Below are 19,996 nucleotides of genomic sequence, written 5' to 3' on the forward strand. Positions count from 1 at the left end.
AGCCAAGCCACTTTCATGGTACCTGAAGCCCAGGATTGGTGCAAACTAAAGTTAAATTTACCTGGCTAGCCTGCTAATCCGGCTTCATGGTACAGGCCCTAGATGTTTGATCAATGGTCTCTCTACATAGCAGTTTATAAAGACGGCTGGCATTTCATAAGTTTATTTTCTTTCTCGACAAAACAACTTATGTCAGAGGACCGTTTAGGGATAAGGCATAGTAACATTGTTGCTATTTAATTACATGGTGTATTCATTTTGGCGGAGAAAATTAATTGTTGCTGAAGATTTTATTGCAGGTTAGAATTCTTATCCCCGATTTGTTAATCTATGTTTAAGATGAATTTTTAAACTTGATTTAAAAATAAAACCCAGATCAACAAATCCTTGATTTGCTGTAAAGTTTGCTTTATTTAATAAATTAGTGATATAAATTTTAAAACACAGAAAGACAAATTAATCAGAATCAGAAAGAGCTTTATTGCCAATTGTGTTTACACACAAAAGCAATTTGTCTTGGTGTTAGGAGCTTCCAGTACAGAAAGTACAAACATAATGCAGAAGATACATAAAATTAAGTAAAAAAAAAAAAAAAAAAACACTAACGTTAGAGAGAATAGACAATAAATTCTAAATAACAATAGTAATAAAAAATATACAGGAGAAGGAAAAATATCCATTGACATAACTGTGAATGTGCATATGTGCTATTTACAGTGAATGTTTGATAAGTTATTTACAGATGTACAGTACTGAGGTGTTATGTGTTGTTCAGGTGTTATATGGCCTGGGGGAAAAAAAGGTTTTGAATAATGATAAAATGATTAATAAAAAAATATTCTTCTGAAATAATAACAATCATTTCATTATTTGTTCTAATAATCTTTGATTAATCAATTATCAATATACAGGTGCTTCTCAATAAATTAGAATGTCGTGGAAAAGTTGTGAAACTCGTGTATTAAATAAATTCAATGCACACAGACTGAAGTAGTTTAAGTCTTTGGTTCTTTTAATTGTGATGATTTTGGCTCACATTTAACAAAAACCCACCAATTCACTATCTCAACAAATTAGAATATGGTGACATGCCAATCAACTAATCAAAACACCTGCAAAGGTTTCCTGAGCCTTCAGAATGGTCTCTCAGTTTGGTTCACTAGGCTACACAATCATGGGGAAAACTGCTGATCTGACAGTTGTCCAGAAGACAATCATTGACACCCTTTCCCTCACAAGGAGGGAAAGCCACAAACATTCATTGCCAAAGAAGCTGGCTGTTCACAGAGTGCTGTATCCAAGAATGTTAACAGAAAGTTGAGTGGAAGGAAAAAGTGTGGAAGAAAAAGATGCACAACCAACCGAGAGTAAAACGCAGCCTTATGAGGATTGTCAAGCAAAATCGATTCAAGAATTGGAGTTGAACTTCACAAGGAATGGACTAAGGCTGGGGTCAAGGCATCAAGAGCCACCACACACAGACGTGTCAAGGAATTTGGCTACAGTTGTCGTATTCCTCTTGTTAAGCCACTCCTGAGGCGTCTTACCTGGGCCAAGGAGAAGAAGAACTGGACTGTTGCCCAGTGGTCCAAAGTCCTCTTTTCAGATGAGAGCAAGTTTTTGTATTTCATTTGGAGACCAAGGTCCTAGAGTCTGGAGGAAGGGTGGAGAAGCTCATAGCCCAAGTTGCTTGAAGTCCAGTGTTAAGTTTCCACAGTCTGTGATGATTTGGGGTGCAGTGTCATCTGCTGGTGTTGGTCCATTGTGTTTTTTGAAAACCAAAGTCACTGCACCCGTTTACCAAGATTTGTGAAGCACTTCATGCTTCCTTCTGCTGACCAGCTTTTTGAAGATGCTGATTTCATTTTCCAGCAGGATTTGGCACCTGCCCACACTGCCAAAAGCACCAAAAGTTTGTTAAATGACAATGGGTGTTGGTGTGCTTGACTGGAAAACTCACCAGACCTGAACCCCAGAGAGAATCTATGAGGTATTGTCAAGAGGAAAATGAGAAACAACAGACCAAAAAATGCAGATGAGCTGAAGGCCACTGTCAACGAAACCTAGGCTTCCATACCACCTCAGCAGTGCCACAAACTGATCTCCTCCATGCCACGCCGAATTGAGGCAGTAATTAAAGCAAAAGGAGCCCCTACCAATATTGAGTACATGTACAGTAAGTGAACATACTTTCCAGAAGGCCAACAATTCACTAAAAATGTTTTTTTATTGGTCTTGTGAAGTATTCTAATTTGTTGAGATAGTGAATTGGTGGGTTTGTGTTAAATGTGAGCCAAAATCATCACAATTAAAATAACCAAAGACTTAAACTACTTCGGTCTGTGTGCATTGAATTTATTTAATACATAAGTTTCACAATTTGAGCTGAATTACTGAAATAAATGAACTTTTCCACGGCATTCTAATTTATTGAGAAGCACCTGTACTTGTTTTATGCAGTCTTACAGATCAGAACTCAAACTACTACTCTGTAATTACTCTATAATCTCAGACATGTGTTTTTTTTTATGAGCGGTTAGAGAAGAAAAATGAGTGAAACTCTTCCCACATGAATGGCAGCGATACGGCTTCTCTCCAGTGTGGATCCTCTCATGTATCCTCAGATATTCTGAGCGTTTGAAGCTCTTGTCACAGTGTGAACACTTGTAAGGGGTTTCTCTAGTGTGAACTGTCCTGTGCACTTTCAGTGCACCATCTGTAAAAAAAGCCTTACCACATTCAGAGCAGACATGATCCTTCACACCGCTGTGTCTTTTCTGGTGTAATTTTTAAAGTACCCATACCTGACTAAAACTCTTTCCACACAAAGAACATACATAAGGCTTCTCCTTTGTATGAACTTTCATGTGATCCTTCAGGAAATCTGCCCTAAAAAACCTTTTTACCGCACTGATCACAGCAGCTATATAGTAGCCTTTCTCTAGAATGAGTAAGCAGATGTACTTTAAAAACGCCTGATTTTCTGAAACTCTTCCCACATTGATCACATGTGTGTGGCTTTTCTCCACTGTGGATTTTCATATGTTCTCTAAGGCCTCCTTTTTGTGTGTAACTCTTCCCACACTGAGCACACATGTGCGGTTTCTCTCCTGTGTGAATTGTCATGTGTTCGTTAAGGTTTGTTTTATGTATGAAACACTTCCCGCACTGATCACATGTATATGGCTTCTCTCCAGTGTGGATTTTTATGTGTTCATTAAGGTTATTTATGTGTGAATCTCCCCACACTGATCACATGTGAACGGCCTCTCCCCAGTGTGGACTTTCATGTTCGTGAAGGTTTCTTTTTTGTGCAAAACTCTTCCCGCACTGATCACATGCATATGGCTTCTCTCCAGTGTGGATTTTCATGTGATCATTAAAAGGCACTTTTTGTATGAAACACTTCCCACATTGATCACATGCATATGGTTTCTCTCCAGTGTGGATTTTCTTGTGTACCTAAGGTTCCTTTATGTGTGAAACTCTTCCACACTGATCGCATGCATATGGGTTTCTCTCCAGTGTGGAGTTTCATGTGTACGTTAAGGTTTCCTTTTTGTGCAAAACTCTTCCCGCACTGATCACATTTGTGCGGCTTTTCTCCAGTGTGGATCCTCATGTGTTTGTCAAGGTTTCTTTTATATGGGAAACTCATCCCACATTGATCACATTCGTACGGCCTTTCCAGTGTGTGGATTTTCTCATGCTCATCCAGGTTTTGTTTTTGTGGGGAACTCTTCCCACACCCCCATTGATCACGTGTGTGTGGCTTCTCTGCAGTGTGAATTTTAATGTGTTCAATAAGGTTTCCTTTAATTGTAAAAATCTTCTCGCACTCATCACATGCATATGGCTTCCCTCCAAAATGAAATATTATCTCAAGCTCAAGATTTCGCTTGCATGAGAAACTCTTTCCACAGTGAAAGCAAGTGAAACATATATTGTCGTTTTTCAATGAGGAACTCCAGGATATCTCTTCAGTTTTGACCTGATGTTCTTCAATCTCCTTGGTCTCTTCCATCAGGTCTAAAATGTAAGTAAAAAAAAAAAAAAAAAAGGTTTCAGATCACTAAAACATTACTCAAATAAATACATTTAATTTAATTAAAAATCAAAGAGAGAAATATGAACATTCTGATGCGTTCATTTTACAATTACTGAATTATTATTTTTTAAACATTACAGACTGCACAAATTGAAAATTCTGTAACGAGAACTACTATTATACATTTCATTAACTATATTTTAAGTCAGGGATGCAAAATGTTTAAAATTTTGGTAAAATAAATAAATATAAAAATGGTTCAGATAATATTTGGTAAGAAAATTGAGCTCCATTTTGTGCCCAATTCATGAAAAGTTACCTTGGATATTATTTGCTTAAAAGCTGCAGTTATTGTTATTATTTTTTTTTAATTAACAAAAATCAATCAATCATTGACTTTGCATTTACTTGACAAGTAAAATGACTCAAAACACTATCCCCTGGTTTCACAGACAAGGCTTAAGCCTAGTCCCAGACAAAAATGTAAGTCTGAACTGTTTCAGCTGAAAGAAGTGACCTTGTTTTGTCTCAAGATGCACAACAGTATTTTTTTTTCTAAGGGCATGTTTATAAAAATTACTTAATGTCCTAATTGAACTATGGCCTAATCCTGCCTGTCTAATCCCTGTCTGTGAAACTAGGCTAATGTCTTGTTTCCTGATGAAAAAAAAAAAAAATTATTAGTTTTTGCTTAAAACAAGCAAAAACATCTGCCAATGGGGCAAGAAAAACAATCTTTATTCTAAGGCTAAACAATATTATTTTTCTTACCCCACTGGCAGATATTTTTGCTTGTTTTAAGTAAAAACAAAAACAATTTGGATAATTTTTTTTTCAGGAAACAAGACATTGCATCTTAAGTCATTTTACTTGTCAAGTAAGTGCATCCTGATTCAACAATTTTTAGATATTTATAGAAAACCAAGACAAAAGTACTCAGTAAGAATTTTTTATTTTTATTTTATTTATTTTTTGCAGTGTACAACCTTACTGTTGTGGTGAATCTGGCAAAGGTAACAAGACAGTTTTGAACACTTATTGCTTATGTACTTGCTTGATAATTGATTGTGGAACATTTTTAACCATTTTTTAATTTTTGTTTTTTTTTGCAACTTTATGTATTATAACGTTTTTAAATAATTAAGAACAAACACCAACCTATTTGTTGTTCAATATCTTCCTGTTTTATTCTGCAGGGCTCTGGATCATTCATGTTTTCAATTTTCTCTCACAAACTTAATCTTCTTCACTTTTAGGCTAATGGTAACATTCCAGCATTTACTGGTAAACCGCTTTGAAAACGTTGAACCGTAGGTGAATTGCTGCAAAAAAATAAACCAGTTATCAATTCAATGCATTCATCATCAAATTGAGTGTTACAGTCAAGCCTCTTCATGTAAAATAGATCATGTTAAAAAAAGCATACACTCACAGGCAAAATTAATAATAAATATAAAAAAAAATAAATAAATAAAAAAATTCCAAAGATTGTGATTCCGTAAAAAAAAAAAAAAAAATCACTTTGACTTTTGATCAAGTGACATTCAAAAAACAATACCATTACTGCTCAAAATAATCAAAATAATTAAATGCACGAACATTAAAAACACACACAAAATCACAGGTCTTAAATGATTTTTAGCACATTGTTGTTGTCTGCTAGCTTTAATGTTTATTTCAGTCCGCAGACGCCAGAAAAGACGCACAAAATATCGCTGAACCAGATAAAAACGATACAGATTGACTCGGTATAATGCTGCTTTAACAAACTGTGTTTTTAAAATTTTGCAATTATATGAAGCACAGTGAACTGATTGTCTTACCTCAGGAGACCCAAACGCTGACTGATGACGCTAGTGGTGACGTCGTCTGTTACGTCGGATCGTACACATATAGGTGCGTTACTGCCCCCTATTGACGAGTGGACCATTGACACTACGAGCGTGACACGTGCCTGTTGTTTTTATCCTCATTTAAATGTGAGAGTCCTTTTATTTCTCAACACATTATTGTGACACGTTTAATATGTAATTTCAGTCACGTTCACGTAATGAGAAATGTTAAGATTTTCAATTATTTCATAGTTTTTAGTTTTGGATAGTGGTTTTATACTAGCCTAAATAAACAAAATAAAACAAAGACAATGCTAAATTAGCAAAGAACCAGCTATCAAAGTACAGATGCATTGCAACATAACATGAAAATAAAATCAGTTTTTTTGTTTTGTTTTAATTAAAACTTTTTTTTTTCAACAGATCATAAAGTAGATCATATATAGTAATTGTGCTAAATCCCATGTCACTAGCAAATTTATGATTGACAGCGATAATAACTGTAGCAACATTCTGGAATATCACGGCAGTGGCTTAATGACCAAATACTTACTGCATTTAAATGTAAGTTTCCTTTTTGTTGGAAACTCTTCCCACATTGGTCACATGTGAAAGGAATGTTAAGTTTAGGTTCTTTGTATGGGAAACTGTTTTGAGTCTTTATTTCAGTAAAAAACAAAACAACAATGTTCCCTCAACAACGTTCCCTTTATTTCAGTAAAAAACTAAACAACAATGTTTCTTTAATTTATGTTTTTTTTTTTTATTTTTATGTTTGTGATGTTTTAAATGCTTTATGATCATTTTATTTGTTAAGGTTTTATATTTTTAATTTTTTGATAAATGCCAGCCTCTTTGTTCTTTTTCTTCTCCTAAACGTCGCCTCCTTCCAGTGTGAACTGTGATTGTCTGCACTGTGGTTGTTCTGGCAAAAACAAAATAGTTTCCAACAACAAATTATACGAGATAGATATTAAACATTTTAAATCATGTCATGTTACGTAACGTGGACCATCAGATTTGTCAAAGCCACAGAGAGACACATTATCTTTCTGAAATGATGTTGCTCTGTTTTACCGTAATTTCCATTTTTGAGTTTATCTAAATCTCATACCATGTCCCAATCATATGACCATACCTGATGGTTAACATTTAGTTATGAGGAGCGTGATTTTTGACCAAAATGAGTTTTCACAGTTGGCAGGATTTCTCAATATAGCGATCCAGTAATAGAAACTAAGCAACCAACATTGCTGCTGCATTAGGCTATAAGCTCAGACATTCCTCATCGCATCATGTTTGGATAGGACGCAGTGTCACCCTTGAAGATGAAATACTTACTGTGACTTTGGACAAATTGTCGGAAAGCTGCTACCACTGCCTGATGGCTGGTTGTTTTAAGCTAGCCTGAGTTGTATCATGTATTTTTATAGGGCCTGGGATGAGATCAAATGAGTTTAATACACTGAAGGCAACCATTGAGGTCCAATATGGCTCATGTCCGTAGTCCAGATCTTCTTTCCTGCATGTGGGTTGAATGTAACTGGATGTTTGGCTCAGATGACAATTGTTATGTGGGATGTACAGGAAGGTACTTACTTTATACATTATTGTTTTTGAGGGTTAAATCATCTGACAGCTGTCACCCCCACTTTTAAAATGGCTGCTACTCCCCTGCCCACAAATGACAACTACACGTTTGCACTCCTTGAAAGTGAAGTGAAAGTCGTGACATTTGTCAAGTATGGTGACCCATACCCGAAAGCAGGTGGGAATTTTCTTGACTCAAGTCCTCCTGGGAATTTCGTACGTACGAGGAGGGAAGTCGTGCTGACGACGTGAGGTGCGCTCAAGTCAGTTTCGTCGGAGCAAGATGGCGCTGTACCTTCTTTTAATGAATAGCAAGAAATTACAGCAAGGTTTAATAACTCTGCTTATAGAAAAATGCTAAACGGAGAGATAAAAAAAAATGTTAAAGACATGTGCAATGTTGCGAATCAAAACCATTTCTCGTCTAAAGGTGCACAAATGTTAGGATTTTTAGTTGTAATTCATTAACCTTGCTGCTTATAACAAGATTAATGATGGTCATGATAAATGACAGTTTATAGACTAGTAAACATTGAAATTCAATTAAATTTACCGTCAACTACAGACGTTGCATCCATTAATTCCGCCATGTTAATCACTGACACGCCCCCAACTCGTACAGATCGGGGCTTAAAGAAAATCCCGAGCTCCCCCACTGGTATTTACGATATTGTGGTGGCGTTCATGTGCATTCAACTCGTAAATACGATCGATACGAGATGACTTGAACGCACCAAAAGTTGTACTGTGGGTAGGAGTTTTTGTGATTGGTTCAACCTGACAACCAATCGCAAGAGGGGAGAGAATTTGCAGAGGCTGCGGGGCCACCACTTTAGTCTCAACCGTCAAAAAAATCCCTCTGCGGTGCGCAGGCAAGAGGAACTGGTGGTTATCATTTCAAAGTAAGTTTTTTAAAAACAAAAACGTAATATTCTCGAAAATGGAGCATTGTATGTGCACCTATGTGTGACCCCCCCCCCCCCCCTTGTAGCTTGTAGCTTAAGGATAGGCTAGCCAACTGTTTCAGAAGCAAGCTAGTGGTAGCTTGCATTAAAATATTGCAGTGGCTGTCATAGATATGGTGGCTGTTGCCAGCGGTTCTTATCACAAAAATGTAGAAGAACAAGATAATTCAGAAAAACGTCACCTAGGGGTGTAACGATACGCGTATTCGTATTGAACCGTTCGGTACGAGGCTTTCGGTTCGGTTTTCGGTAGGCTGCGAATTTTCAAACCGAACGGTTCATTAGACCATTTTTCCTGCCGACCAAAATTTCGTTATTTTCAGATGAGCACGCTCATAATGTAAGAGATGCCGGCGCGACCACAACATTGCCCAACATCAAATGGCAAACGTAATGCAAGTGGAACGAAATTGCTCGTTGTTGTGTGGTTGAAGGACCGTTTATCAGTTTGGACCAGTGCAGCGCGAGCCGATCGTGATCATGCGACACTGTCACTACACAGCGCTAAGAGATCCAGTAAAGAAAGCATTTGAATTCGCCACAGAAGTAATAACATCGCTGCAAGATCTAACGTTAGTGAGAAACATTCTCATTTCTCCGTTATTAATGGATCAATAATGCTTTCAAGTAACATAACGCCGGTTTTATTTTGACATTGTGAATACAATTGCTGCCCTCAAATGTTAATCTGAACTAAAAATAAACCTTTAACTACTACAATATTACATTTCATTTTTTCCAATGAGCTTTTTTTTGTTTTATATGCTCGATGTTAAATTTAAATTTGTATTTATAAATTTAGTTAAATTTATAAATTTGGCTTTTCTTCATGACTGTTTAGTCTCATCTGGTCCCAGGGCAGAGACCATTATTTTCCACAATTTTGTCCCAGAGCAGGGGAATCCCTCCTGGTCTCAGGGCAGAAGTCAGTCTAATTTATAAATTTGGCTTTTCTTCATGACTGTTTAGTCTCATCTGGTCCCAGGGCAGACAGATATTTCTAGATTTTGGCTTTTCTTCATGACTGTTTAGTCTCATCTGGTCCCAGGGCAGAGACCATTATTTTCCACAATTTTGTCCCAGAGCAGGGGAATCCCTCCTGGTCTCAGGGCAGAAGTCATATTTTTCTCTTCTCAGGGCAATATAGTTGGACAAAAGGGAGTCAACTGTCTTTTCTGGTCTCAGGGCAGAAATTGTCTGAGGGCAGGTGAATCTCTCCTGGTCTCAGGGCAATAGTCATATTTTTCTGTTCTCAGGGCAACATAGTTGGACAAAAGGGAGTCAGCTGTCTTCTCTGGTCTCAGGGCAGAAGTGGTCTGAGGGCAGGACGGTGAATCCCTCCTGGTCTCAGGTCTGCACTGATCCCAGGCTACCCTGCCCTGGCTTAGAATTAGTTTGAGGCCAGTGTCTTTTCCTCCATTTAAGTTTTGCCTCATAGTTATAGGTATTCATAAGTATCCAATTTAATGCTTCAGCAGAAATACATGTTTTTAATTTTTGTCTTTTGTCTTTGCCTGTAAAGGGAAACTTAACCAAGCCAAATGAACAGTAAGTTATTCAAAATTATTTTTTCCTAATCTATGTTACTCATTGGCATCATCTGCATACATAATGATATAATTTGCATACATCCGACCAGGTAGAGCACATTCCGGTACTTTTTTTATCTGGTGTTTTTAGAACGATTAGACACATGGGCAACACAAGGTCCGAGCACTTGCAAGATTGTTTTTATGTAATAGGCCCATGATGAGGCTGTAGCCTACCAAAAATTTGTGAAATAATGAGAAGTGCTGGCGCTGCTGTAACATAAAACATCATTGGCATGGCATTCAACACAACTAGGCTATTTATAAATTGTATAATATGTGGCCCCGACTTTGCCTCAACATAGTACATGTGTCTAAAACTTTTGCCCATATGCTCTAGTTGCCCGTTTCAGCCTATTGTGACATCACTAACTCACAGATAAGCACTTGAAACAGAGCGCTGTTAGACTGTGTATTTTGATGGTTATCACCAAAACAACGTGTGGAACCAACACATTCAGAAGTCGGCAAAAAAGTCGCTAGTCGATAAATGTGAATTTTAGTCGCCAAAGATTATAAAAATCGGGGGGAAAAAACTAATTCGCCTAATTGCCAACACTACTTTAAAGTAGTTTTGTATGCTACATGTAATAGTTGATTGGATTACATTTGTGCCTGTTAGCCTAAGTAAGGTGACTTATTTTGGGACTTTTATTTTCTTCACCCATGCAAAAACTTTTTTTTTTTTTTGTTTGTTTTAGAAACACTGAAGTCACCAAGGACTTCATAGTGAAGATGTCCTTGGGACAATTGGGCCTTTCAAAATCTTTCTGGGTAGTTTGGAGGCCCTTTTAGGCCCATCTGAACTTCCAGATGAGGTAATTTTCTATTTCTTTAAAAAAAATTATCCTCTTCCCTTTTTTGATGTTTTAATTTTTCTATATAGCTGTGTCAACTTTTCACTATATATATATATATATATATATATATATATATATAATATATATATATATATATATATATGTAATATTTTTTATGTATTACTTCCCCAGGTAATGGATGCCTTATTTTACGTCATGAGCAGGGTAACTCATACCTTTTTACAAAACTCACTCACTCACTTACTCACTCACACACATACATACAATTCAAATATAGATTTAACATGATTTAATGACTTAAACCATTTCTCTCCCTCGCTTAGAGCCAGCCTGGGACAGAGGCAATTAATAGTCAGGCTATGCGCCTGATTTTGGAGGGCAGCTCCAGGGCCAGGAGTACTTATTTCTTAAAAGTAAGAGTTATGTAAATGTTTAAAGGTATTGTTCAGTGCTGCTGAACACATTAGGTGTCAAGTTTATTTATGTTTGTTCATGAATGTTTTCTTCTTTTCCTGTCAGAAAAACATTCTTAAAGGAGCCAGTGCCATCTTCGGGCCCTACTTGGTGGGAGAGTGCCACTGGACCCTCTTTGTAGGTTGCTGTTAGGTTATGCAGAGACTATTATTCGCTAAATAGCATCACACTAGTCATTATTGTTGCTGTTGTGTCATTCTCATTTGTGTTTTTTGAGCTGTTAGTGCTTCACATTTTAAAAGAATTTCAATCATTTTCAACACAGATTGGTTGAAATTCTCCTTCAAATCTTTCTCATATGTTTTCCCATCTTTTGTATAGCATTGCAACTTGAAAGAGGGAACTATTACCTACATCGACTCCTTGGGGGAGCAACCACAGCATTGCTTCCAAATAATGGAAAATTGGAGGTACAAGGTTTTTGTATTGCTCTATAAAATGAGATAATGAAAATTCAGCAGAGATCTCCTTCACAATTATTTTCTCTAATCTTTCAGCTTATTTGCTGCTAGAAGAGGCTGCCAAGGGCCCTGGAAGATGATGAAGAGGGACCATGACTTACAAAACGACTCTTTGTCATGTGGGGTGTTCTCACTAATGGTACAGTTTGGTCGTTTTCTGCATAATGTTTCTGTTTTCTTTTGAAAATATAATATTTTTAGTTTTCACTTTAGAGCAATTTTGAATGAAAGTTTCAGATCAAATATTAATGGATTTTTGACATGGACACAGTACTACCTTCAGCATACGATACAGGAGTCATGATCATATAATTATTAAATGAGCACCATAATCTTCTCTTGTAATATAGTCAAAAAAATTTTTTACCACAATTTGTTGTTCACATTTATTATAAGTTACATTATTTCATTAAAATAGACTTTCTGTTGCTCTTTTAGTTTGCAGAAATGATCCTCCAGGGACAACAAGGGCACCTCCAATGCCTCCCTATCGCTCAAGAGCGGGAGAGACTTGGGACTTTGTTGTTCAACTCCCCTTGGTAAGTAGTAGACATATGTACGGTATGGGTGCTCCTTATTGAGCTCTGCTGGCTACCTGTAGCTGCCTGCATTAAGTTTAACTTACTGATGATTTGGAGTGGTAGCTTTAACTTGTAAATTCGGAGGATGTCATACTTCGGAGTACATTGTTACTACATCATTTCAAGCATAAAATACGACATTAAGTTTATGTTCAAAATCAGATGCTATTTATTTACGATCTTTCTTAGAAGGATGAGGTGAATACACTGTCTTGGTTCTACACACATTGAAATAAGCATGCAGAATGAATCATTATTTTCATGATTATTATTTGGTTTTTGAAACATTATAATAACATTAAAATGACATTAAGAAACATGTTCATTTCTTTTAGATACAAAGACTCTAAGAAGAAAAAAGGCAAGGGTTAATTATCAAAATATACATACTGTTTCTCAACACATTGTATACTTAACTCAATGTTTTTTTTCTCTTTTCTAGGGGAAAAATCGCCAAGTCTAAAAATACAGGTAAGAACAGCCACAGACTGGGACTAATTTTAGGTGTATTGAGATTCTAGGCAAGTCTGTTTGGTAAGTAGGGCTGATGTATGTAGACAAGCTACAACCAAACCTAGTATAATTGTTAATGTTAAGTAAATTTGTACCAATGTTGTTCCAAGACGGGTTCTGCTCTTGATTAGCTTAGGTACACACACACACACACACAGTCTTAAATACAGTAGATGGTGATCAGCATTCGAGTCACTCACTAACAACATACATGTAGGGATCTTTTCAGTAAGCAATTGTGTCTTTGATGTATTAACTTTGCTGTTAGAAAAGTACAGAGATCTTTCTTTTGAAACAGTTTGTTCCCTGAATGCTGTTCTCTGATTGGTCTTAAATATAGTAGATGGTGGCCTTGCACAGGAATCTGAGTCCACAGAGGGTGAACAAGGTAGGAAGATACTGTATTTATGGTCAGCATTCGAGTCACTCACTAACAATATACATGTAGGGGTCTTTTCAGTAAGCAATTGTGTCTTTGATGTATTAACTTTGCTGTTAGGAAAGTACAGAGATCTTTCTTTTGGAACAGTTTGTTCCCTGAATGCTGTTCTCTGATTGGTCTTAAAGGAGAACTCCGGTCAATTTTAACATTGAGCTCATTTTTTTGTAAATTTGGAGTGCTGTCAATACAGAGAACAACAACAAAAATCGATGTTGCCTACACCGTGTTATCCTCTTTTTAAAAATTTGCACCCTGTTGACTTCAATGGGGCAAGTTTTAAACCTGCTTTTATTTACCCTCTTAACATCCTTGATGTGTCATTACAAGTGCACAGCCAATGTGAGTGATTCCTTCAGAGTGAACACGGGTTGAATCTGACTGCAGTAGATGTCAAAGATATGAATAAAAGTGAAGTTAATTCAGTCAGCGCTCATACCTGTATTTACATCCTGTTTTCGGTCGAAGGCCATACTAGTCGATTGTCGAGTTAACGCGCATAGGTTTAGTTACCTATGATCACGCGCGTGAACTCAACAATCGATTACTATGGCCTTCGACCGAAAACAGGATGTAAATACAGGTATTTGCTCTGGCTTAAATAACATCACTTTTATCCATATCTTTCACATCTACTGCAGTCAGATTCAACCCGTGTTCACTCTGAAGGAATCACTCACATTGGCTGTGCACTTGTAATGACACATCAAGGATGTTAAGAGGGTAAAAGCAGGTTTAAGACTTGCCCCATTGAAGTCAACAGGGTGCAAATTTTAAAAAGAGGATAACACGGTGTAGGCAACACCGATTTTTGTAGTTGTTCTCTGTATTGACAGCACTCCAAATTTACCAAAAATGAGCTCAATGTTAAAATTCACCGGATTTCTCCTTTAAATATAGTAGATGGTGGCCTTGCACAGGAATCTGAGTCCACAGAGGGTGAACAAGATAGGAAGATACTGTATTTATGGTCAGCATAGTTTTGGCCATGAAATGAGTTGACAATAAAATAAAAACAAATATTTTTCACTTCTACAGTATTATTCGAAGTGGAGAGTGTTCTCCGGTTACCTGACGGGACCAAGGCCAAAAGGTAACTTTGTATGTCATTACCATCAAATATTTCATACATTTACATAATTCTTCCTAAGCAATTAATAGTTCCAAACAATAACTGTGCACAGGTCTACACATTGCACGATTACCGTATTTTCCGCACTATAAGGCGCACTTAAAAGCCTTTAATTTTATTCAAAAAACGCCAGTGCGCCTTATAATCCGGAGCGCCTTATATATGGATAAAACAACCGCTGACTTAAACCTGGTTTATACTTTTGCCTGGCACCAGAGCGCGAGCCTCCGCTGACTGCGCGCGCAACTCCCCATACAGACGAGGCATTTATACTTGACACAACTGTTTTGTTTTAGACTGAACACCAGACCATACAACTGATTTAGACGCGCAAACTGGGTGCCGGTGTGATGAGATGTACTACTAATATCCGTCTGCTCGGCCAGATTCGGCTCAAAGTCATGCATCTTTGCCTCCGCATCCGAGATGCATGACTTTGAGCCGAATCTGCCCGAGCAGACGGATATTAGTTTTTTTATTACCTTCGCGCTCATGCGGACGCGTCGAGTATAAACAAGGTTTTACAGCTCAGCCACTTGTTTTTTCATATTTTTTTGCAAGTGGTAGATCTTGGTTTACATTTGGACTTTGGATGTGATCTTAGGCTTGAAAAGGTTGGTGACCACTGCATAACGCAAACCCAGTCAAACGTTTGACTGCAGTATCTTCTATTCTATGCGCCTTATAATCCGGTGGGCCCTATATATGAAAACAGTTCTAAAATAGGCCATTCATTGAAGGTGCGCCTTATAATCCGGTGTGCCTTATAGTGCGGAAAATACGGTATATTAGACTGGGTGTTGCACGCTATTATATTTAAATTTAAATTTGCTCTGCAGTTATGTCTGGCCCTGAGAAATTACCTTCTTGGGAGGTACCAACGAACGTAGACAATCGAAAAATGTTTCTGTGTACAAGGGAGGAACGCGTTTGACTCTGTATGTTTTCAAAGTCCGGAACTGTGATTGCGCGGGGTCACACTCACTGTATGAAATGAAGTAGGTGGGGCTGGTAACTAGGCTATCAGAAGTACACAGAAGGAATTTTTAAGCAGAAATCTGTTTCTCTACAGACAATTACTAATTTCCCAAATTTAGGTAAACTCTTGCTGTAAGGACAGGTGCATATCATATTCCTAAGCCTTTACAAAAGCTCATAACAGCCTCTTACATGGCTCATCATGCTAACATGGCACAAAATTCCTACTTGCAGCACCTTTTCTGTGGAATAAATCTTTAAAAGTCCCCAGCTTCCACCTAGATATACTGGGCCAAAGTCAGTAATACTGAGTCACGTCTTAAGAAGCTGTTAGGAATAAGTTATTTAAAACCCTTTTTAAGGTGTCATGTATGTGTTCTCCTGTACCTAAAGTGTTACCTACTAACATTTCTACAAGGTAGAAGATTGTTTTAACTCTATATGCCTGCTTAAAATCTCCACTGATATTGCAGATATAAAGTGACTAGGGAGGAACTGGTTAGAAGGTGTGGGCCACCAGAGGGCTATTCGCCCAATGCTCTGGTGGCCTACTTAAGGAAAGGCAAGAGCCAAAAAGAGGCGCTCATGGCCAAGTTGCACGACTCACAGGTGGAACCAGGACCACGAATCAGGCTGTCAACAAGTGTCAGCAAGTTGTGTGAAGGTAACTGAGGTCTAGAGGTTAAGAACATGACGTGCAAGAGTTTAAGGGCAGTGAACCACCCATCACTTCACACAGCTGGTATAAGAATCTTTTCTTAATAGTCTGGCTAGGCAGAAATCTTTGTTACCATTAAGATTTTGGTAATTTTGCACTATTTTGGCAGGGTGTGAAGGCATTGAAATTGGTTCTCGTTACGCACAATACAAACACATTGCCAGAAATAACTATTCTGCATGACATTGGGCAGTGATTTTAAATTTCTTTTACCTTGAGTACCACCTCAGAAAATATTAGGCCACCATCTTACACTTTACAGCAGTATGGCATGCAATCGGGGTGAAATTGCAACCTCACTGTGATGTCAAATCATAAGAATGAATAAGACAAATAGCAAAAATATTTTTTAATTTTCAAATCTTGTTTTACAAGTTTTATTATTTATTGTGATTATTGCATCATTGACCTATTCACTTAGAAGTTGCCACCAACACGGATGCACATAGATTATTAACTCTGATCTATATGTTTTTGGCTGCAGAAAACAGTGAGATAGGAGGTTGGGTAAACATCTTTTGTTTATAGAAGCCATCTCGTTATCGTGTCTTATGTCTCTGTAAGATGTTAGCCCACGTAAATGAAGATGAAGATTCTGGGATAAGTAGGCTCAGAAAGAATCCACCTTGCCTTTGTATTACTGAGAGGTCTTGAATTAACAGGACTTACCTCTTCCCCAAGTAACATTAGGCTGTAATTATGAAATTTTCATAGATCTTCTCAACTAGGCGGACTCATCAAATGGCATCATCAAGGCACTTTCACATGTTGATCAGAACTTTTTTGGAATGACTGAATCTCGTTTCTGTCCTTAACAGTCTATACTCCATTCTTAGTTTGACAAAAATATAATTTTTTTGTACTCTCTTGCACTGTGTATTTGTAGAAGAATGTCTGGCCCTTGCAGAGGATGTAAATTACATGGGTTTTAAATACCTACCAATTCAAAAAATTGGCCAGGCTTGCCTGGAGGAGGACCAACATCTTGAGGCCATCGTCAAGGCCCAACACTGCAGGTTCATTGATCTGTTGTTACCAATGCCAGTATGCAAGATTAAAAAGGCTTAGATCTACATATGCATTATTGTATTACATCACCTCTACCACTGTTCTTTATGTCAATAACATCTGTTTTTAACACTTTTGCAGGCAGACACTAACAAGCATAAAGACCGCGATGGAGGCCAACTTGTCCTATTACAACCTCGCTACGCATGGCCTTGGGCCAGAAATGTTGAAGGGTGCGTTTTCTTTAATTGATGCGTGCCTGGTCGAGGCAGAGAACCTCCACTGCCTCCAGAAGTAAATAAAGCATGTCAATTTTAAAGTGGAATCAGCTTTTATGGGTTGCCTTGACAAAGGAATAGTCTTTATGGTTTACTGAGTAAACCACTTTGGACAATATAGATGTGATTTAACCCTTGTTTTGACTTCGGGTGAAATTGACCTGAAAATGTGTAAAATAAATAATTTAAAACGTTGGAAAAAGCAAAAACAAACTGTGAAAAAATGGCGTCAAACGTTGAAGAAAGTGTTTTTTTTTTTCTCAAGGTTGACGAGAAGACAACAAAAGGGTGAAAACATAATTTGCCAAATACATGTTAAGTTAAACCATAGGAATGTATGGAAAGTCTTGGTTTTGGACTGAGAATGTATCAAAGTTATAAAGCAATTTTCTTTATTTGTAATTGTGAGTACATTTTTCTTGGGGATCAATACTTTTACTGAATTACGGGACCTGTGTACTTCACCACTTTGCTGGTATAATTTACATTTCATATTGGTAAAACACTACTATTGCTTCTGCCATTAATGTAAGTCTATATATTTCCCAAAACTTCATAAAACTTTGATTTAATTATCAGTATTTTATTTACCTGATCAACTACCAAGAAAATTCATCAACCAAACAAGACAGGCGCTTTCACATGCAAACAATGGCACCTCCAGAATAACAGAATTAAGTTCTTCTTGCTCTTCTTTTGTTTTTAAAGTTCTCAACTACTGCTCTCTGCAGTCTAGCTTTTTTAATTTTTTTACGGTAACCATGTAAAGGGGTAATTTTCCTTTTTCTGGACACAGCAGTGAATTTTCCAAAAGCCAGCTTGTGTGCTCTTTGGATGGTATGGTACAGTTCAGGGGTATGTTCAAATGCTTCGGAGTTGCTCCACTGTAGTAGGTCTGATAACATGGACTGTATGGGAGGATTCAGACACTTGTGCATTTTCTTTGGGGTCTGTGAGAATGTCTTGAGGCTTGAGGACATGTGTGACATGTATGCAAACACATCTTTCTCCAAAACTATTAGCAATGCATGTGCACAAAGTCGGAGTTTTCCTATTCACAATACTCATAGTCCCATCACTATTGAAGATGGTTATTTCATCTTCAGTCTGCTGATAGAGACGGAGGCTGATGATTTCTAGCGCTTTATTATTCCGCATTTTTTCAATGTCAATACCTCTCCTGCCTACCTCCATCTTCACCAAGAGAAGATGTTTGCATATGTTTCCCATCCGGAAATTGGTGCATTCACACGTGAAGTGTAACAAGTTAACTTTGTAGGCTGTGTTGGTTGACTGTGATGGCACAAAGCACTGCCCCACTTCTATGTCCAAATCTTAGCCCACACCATTTTTAAATAGCAGCGCAGCAGCCTGGTGAGCAGCAGAGCTGGATAATGTCAGTCGTCCTGCTTCGCTGAGGCCATCCATGTAGCTGCAGTAATGAAAAACAAGACACAAATTTGGAATTACAGTAAAATAGTAGCCTTTGCCTCAGATAGGACAGTGGGGAGCGACAGGACACCAGTGTGTGAGAGTGTGCCCTAGCTAGCTGCAACACAGGTAAGGGCACCATCACAAACTTTTTAATGGCACTGAAAAACACTGATTCCTACATATTTTTTCTGACTTTAGTGAAACCTCGCTCATTCAACCTAAAGAGCTGCATTAACTGCTGATTTGGGGAATATGGGTTTTTCAGCTCATGGTAAACTTTGCCTCCCAATAGTCAGGCCACGAGGTGAGCCGGCCTTGTGGTAATACGTAACGTTCAGTGCAAAGTCAGTATTCAATATGTGGTATTAGATAGGCCCATGCCATTTTGAGAAAAGCTAGTAGAGACTGGCACTATATTTGCATGCATAATTTTAGGAACATGATGTTAGCAACACCTTGATGTTTTTTAAGCAAATACTCTGATCCCAATATGAAAATAAATTATTTGAAATATTATTGGCAAATGTAAGTAAAATACCTTTCAGCCTTGTTGTTTGTCTCACTGCTACAGTGATAGAACGTTCTGCCAAAGTTTACCCACAGCTCCGCATAAGTAAACCAATTTGTCTTCAGATAAGTTGTTACATGGGGACTATCCAAAAAGGTGTCGATCTCACTGCATTTCTTGGCAGATACATTGAGAAACTCTTCCTCCTTAGGGGAAAAACATATTTAATCTGAGATGCTTATATACAAACATTAAAAGAAAAAAGCATAAATAATTGTAAACTCACTATTATGTACACTACAGAATGCATAATTTGGTCAGGACCACTTAGTTGCACTGGGTTATGAATGTAAGAAAATATAGTACCGTCAGACATGCTTTCATTGATGCAATGGCATGAATGACCACATTTCTTTGTTCAGGTGTCTCAGGTGACCTCCATCTGTCTTCACAAGCCACCGGTTAACAGCCTATAACAGCATAAATTGCTTCAGATGCACATTAGGGTATGTTATTTCACCTTGTCACATGGCAGTTAGTTTCCATTGCTTGGCCAAAAGGGAGTTTATGTTATTGTACTGCAATTTAACTCTGTATATATCCCAAATTTTCATGTTTCATGTAAGT

General features: G+C 37.6%; 2 long non-coding RNA genes across 2 annotated transcripts; both read right to left on the reverse strand.

Annotated features, from left to right (window-relative positions):
* Positions 1-3,799: 3,799 nt before the first annotated feature.
* LOC109048206 lies at positions 3,800-5,447 on the reverse strand. The gene is made up of 2 exons (XR_006158668.1): positions 5,207-5,447; positions 3,800-4,029 (listed from the first exon to the last, which is right to left on the reverse strand). It is a non-coding gene; the product is annotated as an uncharacterized LOC109048206 (long non-coding RNA).
* A 12,401-nt stretch (positions 5,448-17,848) lies between these two features.
* On the reverse strand, positions 17,849-19,796 carry LOC122142550. The gene is made up of 3 exons (XR_006158670.1): positions 19,736-19,796; positions 19,400-19,575; positions 17,849-18,859 (listed from the first exon to the last, which is right to left on the reverse strand). It is a non-coding gene; the product is annotated as an uncharacterized LOC122142550 (long non-coding RNA).
* Between the last annotated feature and the right edge of the window lie 200 nt (positions 19,797-19,996).

This window comes from Cyprinus carpio, unplaced genomic scaffold (assembly GCF_018340385.1).
Source record: "Cyprinus carpio isolate SPL01 unplaced genomic scaffold, ASM1834038v1 S000000001, whole genome shotgun sequence".
NCBI classification, from domain to species: Eukaryota; Metazoa; Chordata; class Actinopteri; order Cypriniformes; family Cyprinidae; genus Cyprinus; species Cyprinus carpio.